This window comes from Bos javanicus, chromosome 18, assembly GCF_032452875.1.
Source record: "Bos javanicus breed banteng chromosome 18, ARS-OSU_banteng_1.0, whole genome shotgun sequence".
In the NCBI taxonomy this organism is placed as follows: domain Eukaryota; kingdom Metazoa; phylum Chordata; class Mammalia; order Artiodactyla; family Bovidae; genus Bos; species Bos javanicus.
Window position 1 is genome coordinate 26945705 of NC_083885.1, and position 20238 is coordinate 26965942.

At 39.4% G+C, this 20238-nt stretch overlaps 1 long non-coding RNA gene across 1 annotated transcript in view; it reads left to right on the forward strand.

Annotated features, from left to right (window-relative positions):
• Positions 1-20238, forward strand: part of LOC133229850 (uncharacterized) — a 75831-nt gene that overhangs the window by 54387 nt on the left and 1206 nt on the right. The gene's annotated exons all lie outside the window — the stretch shown is intronic.

A 20238-nucleotide genomic window follows, 5' to 3' on the forward strand; every position in this document is an offset into this window, starting at 1 on the left:
TGCCTTTTTCTAGTGGGTCATTAGATTACGTGAAGCTCCAGTGTGACAAAACGACTGAGACAGGGCCCTGGATGCTTCCCAGGAAATTCTGGGGCTGACTATGGTGTGATTGGCATTAATGCTCCTGGAATGCAGGATTCCCAAGGGCATCAGACTCACCACACTGACCAACCATCCACAAGACAGACAGCGCAGCCTTCATCATGCCAGCACCTGCTCATGTAGGTGGAATTCTAAAGATGTCTCCCAAGATTTCCTGTCCTCTGGTTATTCAGTCAAACATGAATGTAGGTTCTGCTGTTTTGCTGGTGCACTTGCTAATCAGCTTACTTTAAAATAGGGAGATCACCATGGGGGTATCAAGGTGGGTCCAGTGTCATCACATGAGCCCATAAAAGCAAGTAGAGCAGGAAGGCAGAAGAGTCAGTGAGAGAGATGCTGAAGAAGAATAGGAGGCAGAAGAGGTGGGCAGTGAGAAGGGTTTGTCTTACCGTGGCTGGTTTTGACATGTAGAAGGTTATGTGCAAGAACTAGAGAAAGGATCTGGAAACGAAGGGTGGCCCCCAGTGTATTCCCCAAAGAGCAAAAGAAATCCAAGAAGTTGGTCTGAGTCTCCCACTCCCATTGCATTCAGTATCTAAACTCATTAGCATGGCTTGTGAGGTTCTTCATCACATGTCCCCTGCTATTCCTCTGGTTTCGTCCTTTGAACCTCTCATCTGTGACCCCTTCCTGTACTACAGACATAGTGAATTACTCCATTTAGCTTCTCACCTTTTTTTTTTTTTTGCCACGCCACATGGCTTGCAGGATCTCACTTTGCTGACTAGGAGTTGAACCCACGCCCTTGGCAGTGAAAGCTCAGAGTCCTAACCTCTAGATTGCTGTGGAATTCTCTCCAGTTGTTTTATGTTCCCTCTTCTTTCTAGGCCTTCATACCTTCTGCCTCCCACCCCCTAATCTGGTACATTCTTTCCCTTTCTATCTGTGTTCATCAAATAATTGCTATCCACATTGACCTAAATGTCTTCTTCTCTAGGTGACATGCTCTGATCTCTCAGGATTTTATTAAGAAATCTTTTTTGTACTTACCCTGAGTTTTCCCTAGTTAGTGCATATAATTGGGTATCATTCTGTTAATTTATCCGTCCTCCCTGAGGTTAATTGTAAGCCTGGATGTGTTTTGTCACCAAAATGGCATATAAAGACTATTCAAGAAATATTTACCATTTGGGGACTTCCCTGGTGGTCCAGTGGTTAAGAATATGCCTCCCAATGCAGGGGACATGGGTTTGATCCCTGGTCAGGAAACTAACATCCCACATGCCGTGGGGCAAGTAAGCCCACATGCCACAACTACAGGGCCTATGTACTCTGGAGCCCATGCACCACAAGAGAGACCCAACGCAACAAAAAGAAAAAAAAAAAAAGAAGAAGAAGAAGAAGAAATGTTTACCATCTGAAGTAAGCTGGAAAGAGAAAAAAAAAAAAAAGAGTGAGAGAAAAAGAAATATTTACCATTCGAGAAATGAACATATGAATGTAGGAATGTATGAGTAATGCCTTTTCTATTCTATAAGCATTGGAATTACTTCCAGAGTGCCATTCTCTCATAGATACTGACAACATATGCATGGCTGAAGCTTATGGGTTAATCCTAGACATGTCCTGGGTCACCTAAGATAGATGTTTTGAGATATGAAGTAGTAGTGTTTGTGAGTAAGAATGAAGGTTGCTGGCACAAGCTTGACTACAGGGGGGAAAGAAAAGGCCCGCTATTGTAAGGTCAGTTCAGCATTCAGAATATGGGTGTTAACAGACCATCAAGCCATGATCGTCACGAATGCACAGCCTCTCATTTGCAGGGGCTCCTCACTTTGGAGAGATGTGCACCTGATGAATAGTTATGGTTTCCACAAGCCAGGTGTAAATTCACAGCTTGTGCTCCTGCTGATGAGTGGAGTCATTTTGGATGCATTTGAATCAGGTTGCTTGCTAGGCTTGTCTAATGCCTGCACTATTAACACATAATCATTTTGCAATTTGGGCTGCCAGTGCTCGGCTTGGACATAATAGAGGAATAGACAGAAGACTTTGCTGTGTTTCTCTGGATGGTGAACCTATCTAGAACAGTGCTTTTCAGTCTTTCATGCGCTTGGGATCACCTGGGGATCCTGTTAAAATGCAGATTCTGAGTGGGGCCCAAGAATCTGTGTTTCTAGCAAGCTGCCAAGTAATTCCAAGAAACTTAATTAATTAACACATTAAAATCTGCTTTATTCATTTAAATATAGTTGATTTACAATATTATGTTAATTTCAGGTGTACAGCATAGTGATTTAGTATTTTTTCCAATTATACTCCATTGTAGGTTATTACAAGCTAATGGGTATAATTCCCTGTGCTTTGTTGTTCATCTATTTTGTGCATAGTAGTTGATATCTGCTGGGTTTCCCAGGTCACGCTAGTGGTAAAGAACCCACCTGCCAATACAGGAGACGTAAGAGAGGCAGGTTTGATCCCTGGGTCAGGAAGATCCCCTGGAGGAGAGCATGGCAACCCACTCCAGTATTCTTGCCTGGAGAATACCATGGACAGAGGAGCCTGGTCGACTACAGTCCATAGGCTTGCAAAGAGTCAGACACAAATGAAGTAAGTTAGCATGCCCTCATACATCTGTTAATCCTATACCTCTAATTTGTCCTCCCCACTCCACCCTGCTTCCCTCTCCCCTTTGGTAACCACAAGTTTGTTTTCTGTGTCTGTGAGTCTGTTTTTGTTTGTGTGTACATTCATTTATATTATTTTTTTAGATTGCACATATAAGTGATATATACAGTATTTGTCTTTCTCTGTCTTATTTCACTAAACATAAGATTCTCTGGGTCTGTCCACATTGTTACAAATGGCATAATTTTATTCTTTTTTGTGACTGAGTAACATTCCGTGGTGTGTATATGTGTGTGTGAGCTTCCATGCCTTGGTTATTGTAGATGGTCCTGCTATGAACAGTGGGGTGCCTGTGTTTATTTGGATTGGTGTTTTCATTCATTTCTGGATATATACCCAGGGATGGAATTGCTGGATCATATGGTAGCTCTATTGTTAGTCTTTTGAGGAACCTCCATACTGTTTCCCATCGTGGATGTACCAAGATACATTCGTAACCAAGCAGGGACCCCCATTTTAAATAGCAAGTGTCCAGAGAATAAGAGGTGAGGTTTTTTATGTGTTTCTGTCTGTAGCCTTTAAAATGGATGTTTTGAGAAGTTAAGCTAGAGGGACACAGGTGGGAGGTTCAGAGAATGGAGCTTTGGCTTTGGTGGCTGGGACAAAGAGGTGAGGGAATTCAGAAGCCATTGAGAGACTTGTCACCCATGCCTCTGTCTCCACATTGATGTCTGAAGATGAAGAGTATTAGGAAAACTGCTAAATGTGTATATCTTTTCCCTCTCTTTTACCTTCTATCTCCAAATAATAAAAAGAGAAAAATCCCACATCTATCAAGAGCAATTTCTCTACACTTCTCTTTAGTATATAGGCTTTTAAAATTTAGCTCTGCCCATGATAATTCCTTGGCTTAGCTCTGAGGAACACTTAGACATCATCCTTCAGGACCATCCTCCAAATGAGAAGCAGGAATATAACTCGCAAAAAATGGAGCATTTTTTTTCTCCACTTCCTTTTTGTTCTTTCAAATGTGTACTGACAGAAAGAAATAGCCAGCAACAACAACAAAAACCTATGTTTCCCTGGGACAATCTTGATTCGGATTTAGGACCTAGATGGGTAAAAGTTGTTATGGTCAGACTTAATAACACTTCCTCCAAGAGTGTATTGATTGACAGAAGTTCTTTTTACTTGAATATTTAACTTCTATTATCTTATTTGACATTAAAAACAAGTAGTTTAGTTACAGATACGCAGAAGGAGGCTGAAAGATTTCTGTTTTCTCCATGGCCGTCAGTAAGCATGACTGGGATCTCTTCTGACAGGTAGATCTGCTCCATCACTTTCTTGCATGTTTCCTCAGGTTGTTTCCTGAACCTGTGCTTTTACATACTTTAAAAGACACACAGCCATATCTTCACTAACATCAGACATTTGATTCAGTCAGCTTCAGCACCTCATCTGTGTATGAAAGTGAATATGTTGTGTTTTGGTGCCCTTTACAGTTAATTGATGAATATAATCAGTTTTTACCTTCTTGAGTAGTTAAGGTTTTCAGTGTCCATCTCTGGATAAAATGGATCTGCCAGCTGATGAGGAAGATATATTCAAAACTCTGACCTTCACTCTAGGACCTGCCTTTTACTAATACTCCTCTGTGTGCCAGGGATTATGCTAGGTACTTTACATTTGTTATATAATTTAAGAATGTAACAACAAAAACTGGATGAGATGGGTATATTTATATCTCATTGCCCTGCAACCAACTAATACACAAATCTTTCAGAAATAATGAGAAACTAAAACCAAAGCCCCATTCAGAAAAAAGTAAGCAAACTAGTCAAGATCATACAACTAGCAGCGCTAAAAAAATATCAGATCTAGGTTGGTTTGTTGCTGGTATTAATGCTTTAACCAGTAGACTCTACTTTCTACTACCTCTGTCTATGCTATATATATATATATATTTTTTTTTCTTCTATAGATGCATTTCTAAGGTATGGTCTTCATGATGTAACATCAGTTTTATTTTTCAAAATTAATTTTTATTGGAGTATAGTTGATTTATAATGTGTTAATTTTGCTGTACAATAAAGTGAATCAGTTATACACAGACATATATCCACTCTTTTTAAGATTCTTTCCCCATATAGATCAGTACAGAGTATTGAGTAGAGTTCCATCTGTTATACAATAGCTTCATACCAGTTCTCTGTTTTGTATGTACTGGTGTGTATATGTCTCACTTTTAAAGTGTAACATGGAAAGAGCATAAAAGTGAGGAAACTATAGTTCTCTTTCTGGTACTGCTGGAAGATTGATGTATACTTTGGAACGTGGTGAGCCATTTTACTTCTTGGGATTTCCTTTTGCTTATCTGCTATATAGAAAATGAACTCAGGATACTTAAGCAACTTATTTACACTGCTGTCATTCTAGCAATTTATAGATTATGTGGTGGCTGCGGGACTGGACTTTGGCAGGACACTCTGGCTGAAGTGCCTCTTTAGCATCCTCTACTTTTTCATCCCACTTTTCCATGGAAGGTTAAGAATTTTCTCTCTAACCCTACATTTTTGATATTTCTCTGTATGAGTCCATTGTAATCATTACATACCAGGAAGAGCAACATGGATTCATTGCAATCTGAAAAAAATTTTTGAAAATTGCCCCCAGCACATGCACAGCTTCCCTGGTCACCTGCCAAGTCTTGCTCTATCTTTGGTACACTGTCAAACTAACAGAGCTGGAAATTAAGTAAAGAGACTGTCTTAACCCTGGAAAGCTGAACTTAGAAGACATTTTATCAAAATAAATGATCTGAATTAAAGAATTTTGGTTGCTGTTTAACTCAATTGTAGGTAATAGGTTTAGAGGAAACCCAGCTGGTGCAGAGAAGCCCAGATTCTGCTACTGAGCTCTTGGTTAATACCAATGAACCCTAGGACAGCGCCATCACTCACTTCACACTGGAACATTGCAACACATAGAGATCTGTTTACAGCAAAGACCATTTTAGTTTTACTCCTCAGAAAGCAGAATTAAAAGTTCATCATGGCTCCAAAGTCTAACTTGGGGTGTTCCTTTTTATTTGGATGCCATCACTGGGTTCACCGTTTGCTTGAATTTTGTGAAAATCTCTAGCCTCTGTAATGCTGATGGTTGAATAGATGAGGCCAACTTTGAGAGCCAGTAAACTTTTCCCCCCCATAATTTCATGTATTTATTTATCTTTGGCTGTGCTGGGTCTTCGTTGCTTCACAGGCTTTTTCTCTAGTTGCAGCAAGCGCGGGCTACTCTCTAGTTATGGTGAGCGGGCTTCTCATTGTAGTGGCTTCTCTTGCTGTGGAGCATGGGCTCAAGGGCACGCGGGCTTCAGCAGTTGGGCTGCATGGGCTCCGTAGTTGTGGCTCCTGGGTTCTACAGCACAGGCTCAATTGCTCCTGGAGGGCCAGTAAACTTTTAATGAATGAACAGATGCATGCCCCAGATCTTTAAAAAACTCAAACCCTAGCTACATTTATAATGCACACTTACCATTTTCCAAGAACTATATTAAACACATCAAATATGTTTTCTCATTTGACCCTCAGGACAACTCTCAAATTACAAATGGGAAAGTTGAAACACAAAGAAATCATGCCATGTTGCACCCAGGTGGCTCAGTGGTAAAGAATCTGCCTGTCAAGCAGGAAATGTGCTTTTGATCCCTGGGTCAGAAAGATCCCTTGGAGTAGGAAATGGTAACCCACTCCAGTATTCTTGCCTGAGAAATCCCATGGACAGAGGAGCCTGGAGAGCTACAGTCCATGGGGGGGTCACAAAAAAGTTGGACATGACTTAATGACTAAACAACAACAATGTAGTAAAAGCATAATTGTATTTTGACCTCATGTCACGAGCCCATGACAGTTGTATGGGTCCCTTTGACTCCAAGAAACATGAAATGTGCTCTCAATTCAGTTCAGTTCAGTTGCTCAGTCGTGTCCCACTCCTTGCGACCCCATGAATCGCAGCACGCCAGGCCTCCCTGTCCATCACCAATTCCCCGAGTTCACTCAAACTCATGTCCGTTGAGTCGGTGATGCCATCCAGCCATCTCATCCTCTGTCGTCCCCTTCTCCTCCTGCCCCCAATCCCTCCTAGCATCAGAGTCTCTTCCAATGAGTCAACTCTTCGCATGAGGTGGCCAAAGTACTGGAGTTTCAGCTTTAGCATCATTCCTTCCAAAGAAATCCCAGGACTGATCTCCTTCCGAATGGACTGGTTGGATCTCCTTGCAGTCCAAGGGACTCTCAAGAGTCTTCTCCAACACCACAGTTCAAAAGCATCAATTTTTCGCCACTCAGCTTTCTTCATAGTCCAACTCTCACATCCATACATGACCACAGGAAAAACCATAGCCTTGACTAGATGGACCTTTGTTGGCAAAGTAATGTTTCTGCTTTTGAATATGCTATCTAGGTTGGTCATAACTTTCCTTCCAAGGAGTAAGCGTCTTTTAATTTCATGGCTGCAATCACCATCTGCAGTGATTTTGGAGCCCAGAAAAATAAAGTCTGACACTGTTTCTACTGCTTCCCCATCTATTCCCATGAAGTGATGGGATCAGATGCCATGATCTTAGTTTTCTGAATGTTGAGCTTTAAGCCAATTTTTTCACTCTCCTCTTTCACTCTCATCAAGAGGCTTTTTAGTTCCTCTTCACTTTCTGCCATAAGGGTGGTGTCATCTGCATATCTGAGGTTATTGATATTTCTCCTGGCAATCTTGATTCCAGCTTGTACTTCTTCCAGCCCAGAGTTTCTCATGATGTACTCTGCATATAAGTTAAATAAGCAGGGTGACAATATACAGCCTTGACGTACTCCTTTTCCTATTTGGACCCAGTCTGTTGTCCCATGTCCAGTTCTAACTGTTGCTTCCTGACCTGCATATAGGTTTCTCAAGAGACAGGTAAGGTGGTCTGGTATTCCCATCTCTTTCAGAATTTTCCACAGTTTATTGTGATCCACACAGTCAAAGGCTTTGGCATAGTCAATAAAGCAGAAATAGATGTTTTTCCAGAACTCTCTTGCTTTTTCGATGATCCAGTGGATGTTGGCAATTTGATCTCTGGTTCCTCTGCCTTTTCTAAAACCAGCTTGAACATCAGGAAGTTCACGGTTCACGTATTGCTGAAGCCTGGCTTGGAGAATTTTGAGCAATAGATTATTCTCTTACTGTGAGCTTGAGTTAAATACTACAAAAGAGTTAAATACTTCAGTGTAATTGTTTTGCCTCATCTAGGTTTTTATTTCTATAAGTACGTTTGCACTTACACTGAAATGTTCAGAAATTCAGTTGTTTTTTTCCTGAACATCTTGAACTTCAGTCACACATTCTGTCTTTATTAATGTATAGAATTTCTTAAGATTTATTTTTGTAATTTTATGTAAATGTTTGAGATGAAAATACTACCAAACTAGGGTCTCCATAAACATGTTTCCCCTCTTTTGAGGCCGCCACTGTTCCATTAAGACCTGTGCCTAGTTTAAAACACCACAGAAGTTTAACACTTGCTCATTGTTCACTGTGCTATTTCTGACCCAGTTGCTTTGTCCCATTCCCTTCACTGCTTTCTGACTTTTTCTCAGTTTCCCGATCGTGTTATTAGTTCTCACATTTCTTGTTTCTTCTCACCCTCAGACTTGACACTGTCTTCCTAGATGTTGACTTCCTCCCCTCTAAAATGTCATATGTGTTCACTCTTGGTGACACTTTCTCATACTTTCTTGGAAAAAGAATCTTGGTGGCATATCAGTAGGTAACATTTCTTCCAAACTTTTGTCCTAGCCCCCTCAAAGAAAAGCCACTTTGAAAAAAGGTAAAAAACACAAAACAGTTTTAAGCTTTAAGAAGGTAACTTATTGTTATTGTAGCCTCTAGTATAATAAGGAAAGAAAATAAACATCAAATTTGTAAGTCAGTTGGAATGTCAATACTAGAGCAGTTATAAAAAAGCCAGCATTCTGATTTCTCTTCTGAACGTCTCCATCTAATGATTATTAAGTGTATACCTGTGTCTTCCAGTCACAGAGAACTTAGTACTTCCTGAGGCATCCCAGTCCATTTACAGAAGTTTAGTTATGTATTTATTCTTGGCTGTGTGGGTCTTTGCTGTGTGGCCTTTTCTCTAGTTGCGGCAAGCAGGGGCTACTCGTTAGTTGTGGTACGCAGGCTTCTCAATGCGATGGCTTCTTTTGTGGCAGACAGAGCACAGACTGTAGGGCGCACGGGCTTCAGTAGTCCCAGCTCTCAGGCTCTGGAGCACAGGCTCAGTAGTTGTGGTGCACGGGCTTAATTGCTGTGAGATCTTCCCAAACCAGGGATAGAGGCTGTGTCTCCTGACTTCACCTCTTTACCACTGAGCCTTTACCAGATTCTTTACCACTGAGCCACCAGGGAAGCCCCCAGTCCACTTTTTTTGGATCGTTCTTCTTATATTAAACAAAATTATATTTCACTGGTTTCAATTCTAAGCCATACACCCACAGGGAACAAATCTCTCTCCTCTTACAAGACAGAATTTCAACATTTATGATAATCCTCACCATGCTATTTCCATTTATTTTTGCCATTCCTTGTAGGAACTGGGTTGGAAACTATCATGTCCTTGTGTTTTGTCTTTTTGGGATAGAGGGACCCTACTTTTTCAATATTTGTTTTAAATGAACTAACCTATTTTAATCCCAAAGTAGCCTGCTCAAAAGTGTCTGTATACCACTTTTGTTATAGACAGTAAATAGGTTTGTTAGTAAATATGTATTAGATCTCTTTTTGTTGTACTTTGTAAACAATATTTACATTGTCTGTATATTGTAAACAATGTAACTAAAAAATGGACTAAAAAAAAGAAAACAGTTAAAAAAGAATTATGAGTTTGTGGAGGTGTGCACAATTTGACTAGGCTTCAGGAAGATCTGGAGCCCAGAAGGGAAATGTCTCAGTGTCTTGAACCTAATTCTTTAAAATTTTGGCTGTAATAATAGAGTGAATAAGAGAGCAGAGCACGGTGTATCCTGCTGACTCTTAAATGTCTCTCCAGACCATCCCTAGCTCTCATCCTCTGCTAACACACTTTTTGTGCCGACCTTTAGATTTCCAATGGGTTACACCAATGACCTCAAAGGGAAACTGTGGCCACAGCAGTTCACAGCATTACTATTGCAGATGCAACCTGGTTTCATAGAGAGTAAGATTCTAAGCAAATTAAGTCCCTTCCCACCCCATAAGAATATCAAAGGGGTTAGACTAATTATGGTGCATTCAGTGATGAAACATAATGGGCCCTTCAAAATCATGGATGGAGAGTTTGTAATGATATAGGAAAATGCTGATGATATAATTTCAGTAGAAATTGAAGGGCAAGAAACTATATAACCTGTGTGATTCCAATTACATTAAAAACTAAGACTTCCATGTGGAAAATGAATAGAAGCTTAATAGTGATAATATCTCAACTGTAGATTTTGAATTATTTGTCATTTCCTCTAAACATCTTCCCACAATTTCTGTGAGGAGCATTTTTAATTTTATAAAAGTAAACTGTAAGAGCAAAAAATAAAAATATAGAACTATGAAGTTAATTAGGTATAAATTTTGATACTTGTGAGGATGGTGATTGTTGTGAGGGTTAATAAATTTAAAAGGATTAACAGGGGGATTGGCCAGTTTTAGGTGCTCAGAAAGTTTCCTTTTCTGTTTATTTTCTCTGTTCAGTGCTGAGCCTTTATATGAAAACAGTTCATCTAGATATTAAATACAAAGGCCAAATTGACATTGAATAAAATTTAATTTAAGTCAATAGAATCAAAGCATATCGGAGAGAGAAAATAAATAAGCTTTGTGGGCTGAAGTAATCTCTGAGGTGACTTTAAAACTCTAGGTTTTGTCTGATTCTATGATCTACTCCAGAATGGTCCAATTAAACGTAGCATAATTAAGGGAATAAAATTCACATCTACATGCATAATCGTGTACGTGTTTACGTATTCTCAAGGCTAATTGCCATCTCTGAATGCCATTTAATGTGTCAATGCTTTTTAAAGAGGACTTACAACTTTATACGTGAACTTTTCCTGTTAGAACAAGACCAAATTTTTAGTTTTCCTGGTCTAAACTTATAGATGTAAATTTGAGAGTGAGGAAACAGTCTTCAGTGTAAAGTAGAATTGAAATCAAGTTGCATTGGAAATACTTCCTCTTCATTTTTCCTTTTTTTCTGCTTTTTTTTTTTTAAGTTGGAAATTCTTTGCTAGTTCATTGTTCTCTCAGAGTATTAAAAAAAAATCATCCTTGGCTTTTGTTTAACAAGTCTTATGTTTGTGCTGAATCTTCCCCCGCACTGCTCCTCCGAACACCATTTTGCTTTCTTAGCTGTTGAGTTTGATCCAGGGAAAGCCTACCTCAGTGTCCCAATTACAAGCATTTAAGATGAAACCAGGCTGCAGATTATACAAATGAAAGGAGCAAAAACAACAGTGTTCTATATAAACAAGGGCAGAAAGACAATTTGTTCTAGTCAAAGATAAGTTAAGCTGTTCCCAAATTACCACGTGTCAGGCTAATCAGAAGAAATGTTGTTTCTCCTTTGCTATTGTGCAAAAGTAATTGAAATGACGTTTCACAAAATCTAGCAGAGGTACGTTTTTTTTTTCAAAGCAGGCTTGCAAACTTCCAGATACTTCAGCTCACCCTGAGAGCTATTTGTATTGTGTGCTCAAATGAAATGTAGTAATTGAAGAGCATAGTTTCAAAATGTGTCCTTTCTGCTTGAGAGAATCAGGACTATCTCTTGGGGTTCAAAGTAAAGCTGGGTATGTTAAAGGAATCTCCCAAATCCCAGAGGCTGTCCTATTGAGAATCACCCCATGACACTTCATTTTTTTCCCCTTCCTAGAAGAGTTGGACACGACTGAGGGACTTCACTTTCACTTTTCCCTTTCATGCATCGGAGAAGGAAATGGCAACTCACTGCAGTGTTCTTGCCTGGAGAATCCCAGGGACGGGGGAGCCTGTGGGCTGCCATCTATGGGGTCGCACAGAGTCGGACACGACTGAAGCAACTTAGCAGCAGCAGCAGACCCTCATAGTATCTGTCAAGGTGCACATTGTAAAATCCATTTACCCATCATCTTTTCTTGCATATTATATATGGAAAGTCTTGACAATGAATCAACTTTCTCAAAAGAAAATTGGTGCAAGCTTTATTCAGAAATGAATTTAGACTTTTATTGGGGCAGTTAACAAGTAGGAATTTTCGAACAGAGATGGATAACATATTCATGGTTTTTGTCCCTCATCCTATCTAGTCTTCTCTGAGGTCAATATTGCTTAAGGTTATAAGATGAAAGCTCTACAAATCACAGTCACGTAACTGTCAGGCACCTTATTAAATTTCATTCAATTCTATACCAATTCTTAAGGGACCATCATTGTCTTCCAACTAATGCAAAGATTGAATAAAAACTGATCAAAAGTTTATGGGCTTGAATGGTCATCCTAAATTGGATCTGCTGTTACTGGAGAGAAAACTAGGCCAAGAAATTTAGCCTATTAGGCAGTGGGGAGCCATCAAAGGCTTGTGAACAGAGGACGGACATGATTACCTCTGGCAGTGACACACCATTGATTCCTTGATCATTGCTTACATTTTTTCCCTTTATTATAAAGGCATAAAAAGCATTATAGCAACCCAAAGCACACAGACTTGTTGGAAAGTTAAATCACTGTGGCAGACAGTCCTTCCATTTCTTAGGTTTCCTTGGAGTTACATAGCTTGTTCTGGCCGACGGTCTCTGAGTGACTTAGCCCAGTATGTGATGTCTGGGCTAAGGTGGGAAAGACCTGGAAAGTCTCCTGCATCCTTTCTCCCACTCTGTGACAGCACTGGAGTTATCGGCTGAGGTAGTGAGTCATGAGATGGAAGCTGCCTTTACCAATCATCGGGAGAGTTGCCCTGTAGACTTGCCCAATAAGAAAGGTATAAATTTTGAATTTTGCCATTCATATTTCAGCATGGCCTGGCTTATCCTACTGCAACAATAAACAAGTGCAAGATAAGATATACAAGCTCACAATAATGCGAAAAAGGCAAATGAAAACAATAAGACACCATCTCACCTATTACTATTTTACCTACTATTGTTGAAAACACAATGAAACATCAGGAAATACCAAATTTTGATGATGTTGTGGACAAACACATCTTTTGGCATTGCTGGCAGAGATATTAAAAATGATAAAGTCATTTTAGACAGAAATTTGGAACTTAGTAATGAAATGACGAATGACATGATCTATGGACTAAGAATCTACCCCATTAAAAATGTCACAGGGGTCTGTAAAGGGTATATGGCCAGCATTAGCATCCTGGCCCTTCTCCAGGTCCTGCTACCATGGTTTTTCTGTTGATCTTTTATATTTTAATTGGCTTTCAGAGCATTTGTGATAGTTAAAAATCTCAGGTAAACTGTGTGTCTATTTCTGATGAAATAAGTAAAATATCACAGTGTATGGAATCATACAGTAAAACTTGTTGACAGATTTTATTAAGTTAATTTATTGGCTTCCCTGGTGGCTCAGATGAAAAGAATCTGCCTGCTATGCAGGAGACCTGGGTTCGATCCCTGAGTTGGGAAGATCCTCTGGAGAGGGGAATGGCTAACTACTCCAGTATCCTTACCTGGGAATCCCACGAACAGAGGAGCCTGGAGGACTACAGTCAATGGGGTCGCAAAGAGTGGGATATGACTCAGCAACTAACACACTTTTCATGTCTTAAATTTTCACTAACTACATAGACAGACTATTCAATAGGCAGAAGTTTCTTTTGCAGGAAGATCAACAAAAAGTTAAAAATAACACAGGTCTCTTGGTCTCCAGTGAATCTGTTGTGGCCTGTCACCTGGGTTTGGGGAAGTGACCCTTCCTGCCTTGCTGCACTGCCCCATGACCTTCAGGGGGCGCCCTCCCATACACAAATCTAGTCTCTTGGTTCACATCCTTGCTTCAGATCCTTCAAGGTTGCCCAGGCCCCATGGTCTCAAGTATGCAGCCAGCCCCACCTGCTGGGCTCTGAGGCACCATCCTGGGTCCCAATCATGAGACTGATGGAAATACATAGTTTTAAATTATAAATTAAGTGGCCTTCACATAAACTGAAAGCAGAAAGATGCATAAAATGGCCTATATTTTACAAAGTTATGTATATAGCCAAGACTTTGGGTAGGGAGGAAAAAAAATAGTCACTGAAAATAAAAACAAACATAAAGTATTAATAAAATAAGAGAAGGGCTATGCATAGAACAATTGAAAGCATGTTTAATTCTGAGGCTTACAAAACATTAAAAGGAAAAAAATTACCTGTATGATTAAAAAAACATCTTATGACATATCCATTTTAACGTACTTGTGTCTCCCATAAAGAAGACTGAGCACCAAAGAATTGATGCCTTCGAATTGTGGTGCTGGAGAAGACTCTTGAGAGTTCCTTGGACTGCAAGGAGATCAAACGAGTTAATCCTAAAGGAAATCAAGCCTGAATATTCACTGGAAGAACTGATGCTGAAGCTCCAATTATGTTGACCACTTGATGCGAAGAACTGACCCATAAGAAAAGACACTGATGCTGGGAAAGATTGAAGGCATAAGGAGGGGGAGGTGGCAGAGGATGAGATGGTTGGATGGCATCACCGACTTAACTGACATGAGTTTGAACAAGGTCAAGAAGATAGCGAAGGACAGGGAAGGCTGGCTTGCTGTGGTCCATGGGGTCGCAAACAGTCAGACATGACGTAGGGACTGAACAACAACAGCAGATCTCCCATACTATGCTCCCCAAATCTTTTAAGGGATAGATTCACCTTTGCATAAACCTAAATTACCCCCATTGTGGGGACCTGGCTCTTATTATGGACTTGACCTTGGTTAGAGATTCATAGAACATCAACTGAGAACTTCCCTAGACTGCACATAGAACAAATAATTTCATTTTACCTAACCTTGATGTAAAGAGCTGAACTCTGTTTTTTGAACTAAAGGAAAAATTCAAGGGTCAAGGTCACTACTGAATTTTGAAAGTTAGATCTCCCATTACTACTAAGCAGCTTTTTCTATATCTGAGTCACACATAAGAGTATGGTGAGTGAACAAGGTCAAAATAAACATCATCAGTCTGAATATTAGTCGGACTAATTTATGTTACACCAATTATGCTTGCTACTTGAAAAGTATATTTTAAGATGATTTTTCAAGTACCCAGGCAACATTTACAGAGAAAGCTGTGATGGTATTAGAGACTGAGCTGTTGATTACAAACAGGGTGAATTTTTGGCTTTATGTGATTTGTCTAAAGAGGCAGCAAAATAAGTAGAAACACAGGGCACTGTCTGAGCCCTGTCCTCATGGAATTTGATTGTTACACTCAAATAATAGGGACATGTTTGGCTGTCATTCAGTTTGTCATTACATTGGCTCAAGCATAGGAAATGTAAATTATTAAGAAACTTAAAAAAATGTCCAATTATAACTGTACTCAAGAAAGTTTCTTCCTAAAAGGCACATCTACTGGAATTTTAATCAGAGATGACAATCATTTGAATTCTAAATACTTTTTCATAGTATTCAATTTCTAGAATATCTGCAAGGAAATTGAGATACTGTACAGAGATGAGACAGATTCAAAGTTGGGAGCATCCCCACCTGAAACAGCTGTCCCCCCAGATATTCCATTAAAGATCACTTCGATGTTGGGAAGCATATTAGTAGGAAAAACTGGTATTGTGCACTAACTTGTAGGTCAGTTAAAGGTGCATATGCTTTTAAAAGATTTTTTTTAATTTAATTTTTATTTTATATTGGAGTATGCGAAGAAGAACTAAAGAGAAGAGAAAGTGAAAGAGGAGAGTGAAAAAGCTGGCTTAAAGCTTAACATTTAAAAAATGAAGATCATAGTATCCGGTCCCATCACTTCATGGCAAATAGATGGGGAAACAATGGAAGCAGTGACAGACCTTTATTTTCTTGGGCTCCAAAATCACTGCAGATAGTGACTGCAACCATGAAATGAAAAGACACTTGCTCTTTGGAAGAAAAACTGTGACCAACCTAGACAGTGTATTAAAAAGCAGAGACATTACTTTGTTGACAAAGGTCCATCTAGTCAAAGCTATGGTTTTTCTAGTAGTCATGTATGGATGTGAGAGTTGGACCATAGAGAAAGCTGAGCACCAAAGAATTGATGCTTTTGAACTGTGGTGTTGGAGAAGACTCTTGAGAGTCCCTTGGACTGCAAGGAGATCAAACCAGTCCATCCTAAAGGAAATCAGTCCTGAATATTCATTGGAAGAAGTGATGCTGAAGCTCCAATGCCTTGGCCACCTGATGGAAAGAACTGACTCATTGGAAAATGTCCTGATGCTGGGAAAGATTGAAAGCAGAAGGGGATGACAGAGGATGAGATGATTGGATAGCATCACCAACTGGATGGACATGAGTTTGAGCAAGGTTTGGGAGTTGATGATGGACAGGGAAGCCTGGTGTGTTGCAGTCCATGGGATCGCAAAGAGTTGTACATGACTGAGAGACTGAACTGAACTGAACACAAAAGAGTTGGACATGATGGCAATTAAACAACGACCACTGTAGTTGATTAACAGATTTGTAAGTTTAGATTGATTTAATATTGTAAGTTGTATTAGTTTCAGGTATACAGCAAAGTGATTCAGTTATACATATACATATATCCATTCTTTTTCAGATTCTTTTCCCATATAGGTTATTACAGAATACTGAGTAGAGTTCCCTGTGGTACACAGTACATCCTTGTTGATTATCTATTTTATATAAAATTGTGTGTATATACTCCTAATTTTCCCCTTCCCTACATCTCCCCTTTGATAGTCTTGTTTGTCTTTGAAGTCTGTCTCTTTCTGTTTTGTAAATAAGCCCATTTATATATGTTTTTTAGATTCCACATACAAATGATATTTTATGTATGTGTAATCTCCATGCTCCCTATTTAGAGTTTCAAATATATATTATTTTGAGGAACAATACAGACTTTATCAATTCAAGTCAAAGTATGAAAGCAAAATGATAATAGATAGTGAAACATATGACAGCAGAATATTTTGACTTTGTAATATTGTAGTCCACATTCTGTTTGTCAGCGTAACCTTTGATCTAGACTTTTACAGTCATATAGTACCACAGAAATTAACATTTGTGTATGAAATGGATCTTTTTTTTTTTTTTTGCTAGGAAGTCCTGAGATAGAACTCAAATCTTTTAAAATCTTATTTAATAAATGATATTTTTTTAAATGACAATTTTTGACATTTGTACCAGTGTGGGAAATTGGCGTTTTTTGCAGGGGTATAAATCAGTATAATTCTTATGCTGAATAATCTATGTGTGTTGAGAAGGTTATTAAAAAAAAAACAATTTTATAGCTACCAGTTGTGTGACCTAGAGCATACATCACTTAACCTTGCTGAGTCAGCTTAGTTTTACAACATCATCACATCTAAGAGTTAACACTTTTGATGCACTTTTTGGGGGGTCTAGCATTAATGCTAGGAGAAGGCAATGGCACCCCACTCCAGTACTCTTGCCTGGAAAATCCCATGGACAGAGGAGCCTGGTAGGCTGCAGTCCATGGGGTCACTAAGAGTCGGACACGACTGAGCGACTTCACTTTCACTTTTTACTTCTATTCGTTGGAGAAGGAAATGGCAACCCACTCCAGTGTTCTTGCCTGGAGAATCTCAGGGATGGGGGAGCCTGGTGGGTTGCCGTCTATGGGGTTGCACAGAGTCGGATACGACTGAAGCGACTTAGCAGCAGCAGCAGCAGCAGCAGCGTTTACATGTCACACTACAACTGGGTGAAGTAGGAACAGTTAGCCTCTTAGACTTTAAGTTTCTTCATCTGTAGAATAGGGATAATTGACTTGTCTAGAATTTCAGGACTGACAAGTGGCCAAGTCAGGAATGGAGTTCAGTTGTTTGCTGTAGTCTACAGTCTCGGGTACATCTAACTATGTACAGTACTTCCTCATGTCGATTTTCTCTCTCATCCTTCCTCCGCAAGGGCCTCTCAACTCTATGTACTCTGCGGGCTGATACTCGGTGCGATTTTTCTTCTCTCTTCTCTTATTTGTTTGAAAGAATCCTTTCAACATACTAATCTAGGTCAAGGACAACTAGGTTTTCATACTGCTTCTTCCCTTTCCTCCTGATTTATCTAGAAAAGTGGAGTCTCTCAGTCATGTCCAACTCTTTGAGACCCCAGAAACTGTAACCTACCAGGCTGCTCTGTCCATGGGATTTTCCAGGCAATAGTACTGGAGTGGATTGCCATTTCCTTCTCCAGGGGATCTTCCCAACCCAGGGCTTGAACCCGGGTCTCCCGCATTGTAGACAGATGCTTTACCATCTGAGCCACCAGGGAAGTCAAGCCAGTCTTTTCAAATCCATACCTATTGTGTTGTGTTCTGCTAAAAGTCATGTAATGGTTTCTGATTGCTGTCAGAACGAAGTCTAAAATGACTTACTCAGGTTTTCAGACTTTGCTTGATCAGACCCCTGCCATTTCCCTGGCCCCATCCTGCCTCAGACTTGCTTTTGTTCCAGTTCTCCCCTCTTCTTCTTGTTACAGGAGCAACTCCTTTTCTTGGAGAAGTTTTCCTCTGCTTATCTATTCACTTCCTCAAGAAAGTGTTTCCTTCTCATATAGTCAATCAGTTTTTTTGGTTAAATGGTTTAAGTGAAAAACGTTGTGTTGTTTCATAGCATTTAGTTCAGTTCATAACGTTTTCTGTACGTTTTTTGACCATCACCCAAAGATTTATGTTACCTTTTAAGAGAGAAGGAGGGGTGCCATCAGCAAGACGGTGGAATTAGCAGCCCTGGGCCCCCATTTTTCCCCCTGGACACATTGATTCAACAACAATTAATGACAAACCCTGCTATGAGAAATTCAGAAACAAGTTGAGAGGCTCCAAAGCCAGCCACTTCAAAGCCAGTAGGAAAAATTGAGAATTGTCTAACCATAATCCGTACTCCTGACACAGCACCATACAATCAGAGAGAAACCCCTAGTGTCCAGCTTCTTCTGAGAGAGGGAAAGAGATGGACTATGTCCCCAGCACTCCAGCTTTTGGGGGGACTGCCTGAAGTACTGGCTTCTATCTCGCCTGTGCCTTTGGAGTGCTCCTGGCACCTGGCGTAGTCTAGGTGCCTGGGGGCCAGTGGGAACAAAAACGGTGGTTTGAAGTAGCAGCAGGCAGTCACCATAGCCCCTCCCTCAGCCTCTGCACAGAGCAAGCGAATGAAAACCCCCAGATCCTAGCTTCTCTCTGGGGAAGGAATGAATTAGGCTGTGATGGGTTTATAATATAAATGTTAAAGTAAAAAATATGGTAACAAAAACATAAAAGGGGAAGAGAAGAAATGAAAGTATACTATTCTAAAAATACTATATAGACAGTATAATATCACTTGAAGGTAGACTGTGAGAAAGATGAATACCATAAACCTCAAAGCAATAATAAAAAAAAAAACCCACTAAAATAACAAAACAAAGTTATGGCTAATAAAACAATAAAGGAGATAAAATGGATTCATAAAAATAATTTGTACAGAAGGAGGCAGAAAAAAGGAGCGTAAAAGGACTAATAGAAAACAAATAGTAAGACTGAAACCAGATCGTATTAATAATAGCGTTAGATGTAACTATGGTATCTCAAGTAACAAATGGGTTAAAAGTAAAAGAAGGGAAACATGCCATGCTAACCCTGATTAAAAGAAATTTGGAGTGACTATTTTAAAATCAGACAAAGTAAATTTCAGAGAAAAGACTTTATCAAGGAAAAGGTGATTTTATAATGATAAAGGGGTCAGTTTATCAAGAGGACATAATAATTCTAAATGTTTACTCACCTAATAACAGATTGTCAGAATATATAACAATACAAATGGATGGAACTGCAACCAAAAACTAGACAAATCCACAATGTTAGTCATAGGTTTGAATCTATCTCTCTCAATACTTGATAGGAGAGAAATCTAGTAATGAAGAGACAAAATTAAGGTGTAAATTATCCCCACTTTATCTAATAGATCCAAGGCAATTGCAGCCCAAACCCCCAGCAGTCTTTGTGTGTCAAAGTAAACTGATTCTAAAATTCAACATGGAAATGCAATGGACTTAGAAGAGCCAAAACTGTTTTGATAAATAAAGTTTCAGGACTTATCCTACCTGTTTTCAAGACTTAATATAAAGTTGCATAATAAAAATACTGTGATGATGGCTTCCAGAATGTATACATATGTCAAAACTAATCAAATTGTACATGTTTAAATATGTGCAATTTACTGTATGTCAATTATATGTCAGTAATGCTGTTAAATGTGATTACTGCAAAGAAATCATGAATTTTAAGTTATATCAATAATGCAAAAATAAAAAAAGCAAACAGTAGAAAATGATAGAGCCTCATTTCTTCTATTTCCCCTATAAGCC